An 8,808-nucleotide genomic window follows, 5' to 3' on the forward strand; every position below is an offset into this window, starting at 1 on the left:
AATCCATGGATCTCTGTCTGTCCTTGTGTCATTACCACATTACCTGGATTACCATGCTGAGAAGTCAGATTTTAAATCAGGAAATGTCAGTCTTGTCACTTTCTCTTATGTTTTCAAGATTGGTTTAGTGATTCTGGTTTGCCTGCAATTCCATATAATTTATCAAAAGCTCGCCAGTTTCTATAACGACGTCAGCTAAGATTCTGATAGGGATTGTGTTGGAAATCCAGGTCATTCTAAGAAGCACTGTCATCTCAACAGTGTTAAATCTAAGGATCCATGAACATGGGCTATTTTCCCTTTCATTTATTTAGTTAGTTAGTTAGTTATTTTTAGGGTTCACTATTTTTTTTCTTGCCTCCATTGGTTAGGGAGTAATAAAGAACAAGGGGAAAGACAGCATCGCTCCAAGGTCTTTGCTCATTTTATTAAAGATTTGCAACATCTGAATATCCAAACCCCTCCCAACCTCACTTGATTCTTTTTAACTTCCAAAATTCAAATCAAATCTTTGACAATAAAAAAAGTTTATTGGTTATTATTATGAGAAATTAGTTTCAGAGAAAATGTGGCTAGAAGAGGATGTTTCTCCACCTACCCTCAGAATGCTTGCAGCTCTGTGGTTGATATCCCTTTGCATGTGTGTATGTTCACTAATGATCATCCAATAGCAGTGGTACATGGTTTGTAAATTTACAATATATGAAAGTATATAATAATTTTTCTGTCACTATGTGATTACCATAATTATGCATTTTTGATACAGCTCCCTTCTTTTTCATTTTACCTTTTGACCCCCTCCACCCATTTCTGCAATCTCCCCCACCCCATGCCTTTGGCAACCACCACTCTGTTATCTATATCCATGAACTTGGTGTTTTTGTTTATTTGTTTGTTTGTTTTAGATTCCACATATAAGAGAGATCATACAATTATTGTCTTTCACTATCTGATATATTTCACTTAGCATAATGCATCGAGATCCATCCATGTTGTCACAAATGGCAAGATATCATTCTTTTTTATGGCTGAATAATTTCCATTGTCCATTTATACCACAATTTCTTTATCCATTTATTTATTGGTGGGCACTTAGGTTGTTTCCATATCTTGGGCTATTGTAAATAATGGTCCAGTGAACATGGGGGCGCATATATCATTTTGAGTTAGCATTTTTCCTTTCTTTGGATAAGTCCCAAGAAGTGGAATTGCTGAATCACATGGTAGGTCTATTTTAATTTTTAATTTTTTTTTTGAGGAAGATTAGCCCTGAGCTAACTACTGCCAATCCTCCTCTTTTTGCTGAGGAAGACTGGCTCTGAGCTAACATCCATGCCCATCTTCCTCTATACATGGGACACCTACCACAGCATGGCTTTTGCCAAGCGGTGCCATGTCAGCACCCGGGATCCTAACCGGCAAACCGCAGGCCACCGAGCAGCAGAACGTGCAAACTTAACCGCTGCACCACCAGGCTGGCCCCTATTTTAATTTTTTGATGAACCTCCATACTGTTTTCCGTAGTGGTGACACCACTTTACATTCCACCAACAGTAAACAAGGGTTCCCTTTTCTTCACATCCTCACCAACATTAGTAATTTCACATTTATAGATCTTTATGAATTCTTTAATGGTGTTTTGCAGTTTTGGGAGTATTTTCTTTTCTTTCTTTTTTTTTTTTTTCCTGAGGAAGATCAACCCTGAGCTAACATCTGTTGCCAATCCTCCTCTTTTTGCTGAGGAAGACTGGCCCTGAGCTAACATCTGTGCCCATCTTCCTCTACCTTATATGTGGGATGCCTACCACAGCATGGCTTGCCAAACAGTGCCCTGTCCGCACCCAGATCCAAACTGGCGAACTCTGGGCCACCAAAGCAGAAAGTGCCCACTTAACCACTGCACCACTGGGGTAGCCTCTGGAGTATTTTCTACTTTTATTAAATTTATTCCCCTTTTATTCCTTTCGATGCTACTGTAAGTAGATTTCTTTTGTTAATTTCATTGTCAGATTGTTCATTGCAGTGTATAAAATGAAATTTATTTTTATATACTTATTTTGTATCATAAAAATTTGCTGTACTTGATTATCAGTTCTAAGAGGTTTTCAGTGGATTCCTTAAAGTTAAGTCATATACAAGTGAAGATAATTTTACATATTCCTATCCAGCGGGGATGCATTTTATTTCCTTTTCTTTCAATACCATTCTGGCTAAAATATCCAATACATTGTCAAATAGATGTGGCAAGAACAGATATTCTTGTGTTGTTCCTCATTTTGGGGAGAATATCCCCAAAATATCCAGCCTTTCACCTTTACATATAACATTAGCTGTGGGCCTCCTATACTTGCTCATTATCAGGTTCAGGAAATTTCCTTCAAATCCTGGTTTGCTGAGTGTTTCTACCATGAATGGATGTTGGATTTTGTCAAATATTTCCTTTGTGTCTCTTGAGAAGATCAAGTCATCTTTCTTTTCACTCTATTAACATGATGTCCTACATTAATGGGTTTTGAGAGGTTAACCCAGCCCTGCATCCCTGGAATTAATCCCACCTGGTCATGATGTATAAATCTTTTAGGTTGTTGCTGGATTAGGCGCTAGTATTAATTGAGGATTTTTTGGATCCATATTCACAAAGGAAATAGGTCTGCAGTTTTTTGGTGATACTTTCGTCTGATTTTGGTATCAGGATAATACTGGCTTCACACATGAGTTTGAAGTGTTGTGTTGATTCTGTTTTAGGGGATTTCATGAAGAATCACTATTAAAGCTTAACTGTGGGGGCCCGCCCCATGGCCGAGTGGTTGGGTTTCTGCAGCGGCCCAGGTTTCGCCAGTTCGGATCCTGGGCACGGACATGGCACCGCTCATCAGGCCACGCTGAGGTGGCATCCCACAGGGCACAACCAGAGGCACTCACAACTGAAATGTGCAACTGTGTACTGGAGGGATTTGGAGAGAAAAAGCAGGGAAAAAAAAAAAAGAAGATTGGCAACAGTTGTTAGCTCAGGTGTCAATCTTTAAAAAAAAACAAACCTTAATTGTATGTTTTGGAGAATTCTGCTGTGAATCCCTCTGGGTCTAGGCTTTGCTCTATGGGTAGCTTTTTTTTTAAGATTTTATTTTTCCTTTTTCTCCCCAAAGCCCCCCGGTACATAGTTGTATATTTTAGTTGTGGGTCCTTCTAGTTGTGGCATGTGGGATGCCCCCTCAGCATGGCTTGATGAACCGTGTCATGTCCACACCCAGGATCCAAACCAGCGAAACCCCTGGCTGCTGAGGCTAAGCGCATGAACTTAACCACTCGGCCCCCAGGCCAGCCCCTATGGGTAGCTTTGTTTACTAATTCAACCACTTTCATTTATAATTCTAATCTGATTGTCTGTTTCTTCTTGAGTCACTTTTGGTAGTTTTTGTAGTTCTAGAAATTTGTCCATTTCATCTGTTATCTAACATGTTTGCATGCAGTTGTTCATTGAATTTCTTTATAATCCTTTTTATTTCTATAATATCAGTAGTAAGAAAATCCCCTCTCTCATTCTGATTCCAGAGATTTGAGTTGATTCTTTTTCTTCAAGTCAATGTAACTAAATTGTCTATTAGCTCTCTATTGTTAATCTTGTTGATCCTTTCATAAAACCCATATTTGGTTTCATTGATTTTCTTTGTGGGTTTCCTATTCTCTATTTTCTTAATTTCTGCTCTGATTTTTATTATTTCCTTTTCTCCTTACTGTTGGTTTGGTTTCTCATCATTTTGAATGTGTTAGATAAGAGGTTAAGTTATTGATTGAGATCTTTTTCTTTGTTAGTTTATTGCATTTGTGGGTATAATTTTTATCTATTTAGTGTTTTTGATCTTGCCCGTAAACTTTGGAATATTGGGCCCTCCTTTTCATTCATTAAAAATGTTTTCTAATTTCCTTATTGATTTCTTTCCCCCATTGGTTATTTCAGAGTGTCTTGTCTTGGGCAAAATGTGAGTTTGCCCAAATTTTCCCAAGATAGTCATTTCTAATTTCATCTCATTGTGGTCAGAGATCTTGATTTTTTAATTCCTAGCATTTTAAATTTATGAGGTGTTTTTTACGGAGGGGGTATGATCTACCCTGGAGAAAGGTTCATGTGTGGCTGAGAAGAATATGTATTCTGTTGTATAAGAAGTTGCATACTAGATGCCAGACGCCTTGTTCATATGCCCCCAAATGATTCCACATTTGGAAAACAGCTGTAATTGACATCCCAACCTCTTTAAGATTATGATATTCTAAATCCACTCTGCTTAGTTGTTTTTTTTTTTTAAGTAGACTATTTTCTCTCTTTTTTTGAGATTTTTTTTTCTTTTTCCCCCCAAAGCCCCCTGGTACATAGTTGTATATTTTTAGTTGTGGGTCCTTCTAGTTGTGGCATGTGGAACGCCACCCCAGCATGGCTTGATGAGCGGTGCCATGTCTGCGCCCAGGATTCCAACCGGCAAAACCCTGGGCCACCGAAGCTGAGTGCTCAAACTTAACCCACTTGGCCATGGGGCCGGCCCCAACTCTGCTTAGTTTTTTAACAAATAAACATGCAAATTAAAGAAGGTGATAAAAATGCCCCCATATATCTAAGGTCTTTGGTGATAGAACTTATCTCTGCAGTTCCTCCGTGGCTAGGGTGTTACTTCTGGGTTACTATCTTTGTTGGGGAACAGATCAAGAAGTACCCACTTGGCCTTTCCCACAAGAATATGCCTCACTAAAAGGGTTAGGAAAGCAACATATGCATCTTGCACATTAATAAGTACACCTATTTTCATTATGTATCTTGGGTGTAATGAGCTAATCTATTTTCATAACTTTGGCACTTACAATTGATTATTTTTGTAAGACTTGTGCATGGACTTTGAACATTTTATTGGAAAATTCATATTTTGTTTTTGATTATTGAGAGCTATTTAAACTATTAGTGATATTATCTTTTTCTCTATATTATTATTGAAAACATTTTCCCTGGCAGTGTTTCTGTATCTTTTATTATTATCAATGATATCTTTACATTTTTTAGCTTATCAAATTGATTTAACTCCTCTTTACATTTTTCTTGGGATGTCATGACTTCCACTGTCTAAGTATACAGAAATACTTTCTGATGTTTACTGTCAGTATTTTCATTTTATCTTTTAAAATGAGTAACTCTTTGTAGAGAATTTATTTGGATGTAGCAGATAGGAAAGTTATAGACTGCCACAATTCATCATCTATCTTGTTCCATCCTTGTGTCTGTTTATAGACCATCAAAGATTCATCTGGGGCCAGCCCAGTGGCCCAGCGGTTAAGTACGCATGTTCCGCTTTAGCGGCCCGGGGTTTGCCTGTTCGGATCGGGGGTGCGGACATGGCACCGCTTGGCACGTCGTGCTGTAGTAGGCATCCCACATATAAAGTAGAGGAAGATGGGCACGGATGTTAGCTCAGGGCCAGTCCTTCTCAGAAAAAAGAGGAGGATTGGCAGCAGTTAACTCAGGGCTAATCTTCCTCAAAAAAAAAAAAAAAAATTCACCTGACTAGTCCATGGCTTCTCAACATTGACACTACTGACATTTATGACAAGATAATAGTCTTTGTCGAGGGTACTAATTTGTGCATCAGAGGATCCTTTGATGTCTGTAGCAATGGTTCCCACCTCCTGCAGTAATCACAGTCAAAAATGCCTCCAGATGTTGCCAAATGTTCCCTGAGAGGCAAAATCACCCCTATGACAAACAACTGGTCAGTTCTCATGGCAGTAGCAGACCCTTAAATTATCAGTCCTCATTGCTTTTTGTAATTGGTGCATCTGGTGAAACTTGTTCTTCTTCATCATTTATTTGCAATCATTTCCTGAATACCCTTTGGACCTATTTTCAGAGGTATACTTTAGAATTACTGTATTAAGAGGCAGAAAGAAAGATCCTCATGCAAATTTAGGGGAAATGTCTTCAAATATGTGGCTGTGTGTAGAGAGAGCTGCACCTTTGCTGCAGGAGTCCTTCACGCACCAAGGTTAATTATATATCTGTGGTGTTGATGCCTCTGTCACCTCATCAGGAGTCACTCACACTTGTCTGCATATTAATCTCAACATGGCATTAGGCCTAAATCTCCAAACTTATTATATATTTTGCAGAATGTGATTTTAATTCAATAATATGTGTTCTTATGTGCAATGTATGTATTTAAACAATGTTCAGAAAATTAACCCCTTATCAGTTGCAGTAATTTTCCAATTATTTTAAGTTGTCAAATCAACAATGCTATCATCTCTAACAACAATATTGCTTCCACCATCTTATTCATCAGATTGATTATTGTGTTTTCTGACATGAGATTATAGATGAAAGCACGATAAACACTTGGAGTGAAAAAAACATCTTTGGTTGTTGTTTAGATTGGTTCCTCCTTTCAGTGGGTTGCATCTCACACATGAGTTTCTCTTCATGCTCTGCTCCCAAATGTCCTCTATGAGTACTGGGCTTGCCTGGCAGTCATTGTGCCTGACAGTAACCACAGGACTTTAGCACCAAGAAATGAATAAAAATACAGTGGCACCCTCTGCAGATTTCAACCAACAGCAAGGGCAATCTATTCCATAGTGGGATTCCATAAGGCTAGTGGGGAAGAAGAAAGTTGTTTCTGATTCTCACAGAGGGCCCATCCTAGTTAATGAATCATTTTCCTAATTTCATAATAGGAGGTGAACTGTGCTCCGTGGCATAGCTTGGTCTGAGTCAGGCAGCCTGGTGATGAATCGAGCCCCTTCCTGACTGCCTGTGTAAAGTCACAGCCGTCACTCAGCTCCCCTAAGTCTCAGTTTCCTCTCTTATCAAATAGGATCATGCTAGCGCTTCCCTGTTAGAAATCTCTGGAGATGAAAAGGAAAGAGCCAGTCCACCTGTGGTGCTGAGCGCAGTGCCTTACGCTCAGTAAGCCTTCCTACAGTGCCTTTATTATTAGTGTCAGCATGCCTGTTACTATTTTCGCTGTCATTGTCATTATCATCTTTATAATGACTTAGAAAGCAGAATTCTCTCTGTGGAATCTACAACATTTTACACTGCAGATGACCCAATGATTCCTTGACATGTAAGGTTGCAACTGGCCTGTAAGATTACGGAGAACTAAAGCTTTTAATAAAGTTCTGTGATGACTATTTTGATTTCTTCTATGAGTGCTTACTTTCCCATACTTTGAAATCTTCACTAAATACATCCTGTGATAATTAGTTTTTGGTGATTCATGCCTTCCCCACTAGACAGAACAATTTATCCTTCCTCCCACCACTACCTCAAACTCCACGTCATAGTTCAGTCAGACCATGGAGAAAAAATAGTTTTAAAAGTGTAAACATTCATCTTCATGCTGTGCCATTTAGAGGTACTTCATTCTTCCCAGCATAAGAAGGATCAGTTGCTCTCTCATTTTCATTCAGAAATAAGAGCATGTTAGTTCACAACCTCGAGAGTTTGGGTGGCATCTGAAACTGGCTCCTGTCCACGGAGGGCAAGGAGAGACTGAGCAACGAGGCAGATCAGTCCAGATGGGGAGGTGGCAGTTTTAATAAGCAAGGAACTTGCATATGAGGCTTGTCTTAGGCGAAGCAAAATGAGTAGATCTCCACACCCACCTGCCAAAAACTTAAAATTTTATATAGAGAGTTTAACGGGGTTCAGCAATGGGTACAGTCCAGATGGTCTCAGCAACACATTATTCTCTCTAGGCTGCATCCTTGAAATGGCTCTTAGTTTGGGAACAGTGGGCAGAATGTTTATTCCAAGGACAGGGGAGTGGGTAAGGAGGCTCCAATTGCCTGTCTAGCTGGAGGGTCAACCAGTGGTCATGTTCTCACAATAACCTCCTCCAACAGAGCAGCTTCTTTTATCTTGAGTAACTCATTCCAGTAGGGCCATTTTTCAAAGTCATAGAAAAAATCTCTCTCTCCATACCTACAAATAACTCCCTGTGCTTCTTAAGCGGAGCATTTGTTTGGTTAGAAGACCAACTTGTAGGGTATTCTTGAGTCCTCATGGGCTTCCCTCAGTGCAGGTGGATGCACCAACCCTCTAAGTATATTCTGGCCCACATGTTTGCCATGATGGAGATTAACAGGAACCACGTGCTATTACTAAATTCAACCTTAAGCTATCACGTCTATGGTGCTGACCACAGTGACTAAAGGACCTTTGAGAGCACCATAATCTGACCTCAAGAATGAGTGAGACTGTCCCTAATGTTACCTGCAAGAATTAGAACAATTCATCAATTCGTCAAAGCAGGCAGCACACCCCCAGTTTCTGACCAGATGAGGCCACTACTGGAACTGTACAATTCCCACAGGTGGAAATGAAAGTAGGGTGAGGAAGGGCCGTGATGAAATGTACTTTTCTCAGAAGCATGTTTCTGAGAGTGTGTAAGAGTGGAGCCGGACTTATGCATCTGCCCAGGTGAGTGCACATTCTTAGGATGGTGTGTCCTTTATTTGCAGTGAACATGAGGAGTTAGGACACAAAATAAAAAAAACAGAGGCATTCCTGACTTAGGAAATCAGAGTGACTTCCAAGAAAACCGCTTCTAGACTATTATTTTCCAGATAGTTCTTAATGGGCAGATGAAAAACAGATAATGAAATGGAAATATCTTCTGCATCTCTCAATGCTTGATGCTGAATATCCACAGAACTTTTCTTCCTACATTGGACGGGTGACTGATCGATGGCGCTACTGCCCAGCAGTGTTCCCCCTTGTATGATGAGCACTACTTGCAAAGTGGGCCCTTCTTTTCTATTTCATTG

The sequence above is a fragment of the Equus quagga genome, chromosome 14 (assembly GCF_021613505.1).
Source record: "Equus quagga isolate Etosha38 chromosome 14, UCLA_HA_Equagga_1.0, whole genome shotgun sequence".
In the NCBI taxonomy this organism is placed as follows: Eukaryota; Metazoa; Chordata; class Mammalia; order Perissodactyla; family Equidae; genus Equus; species Equus quagga.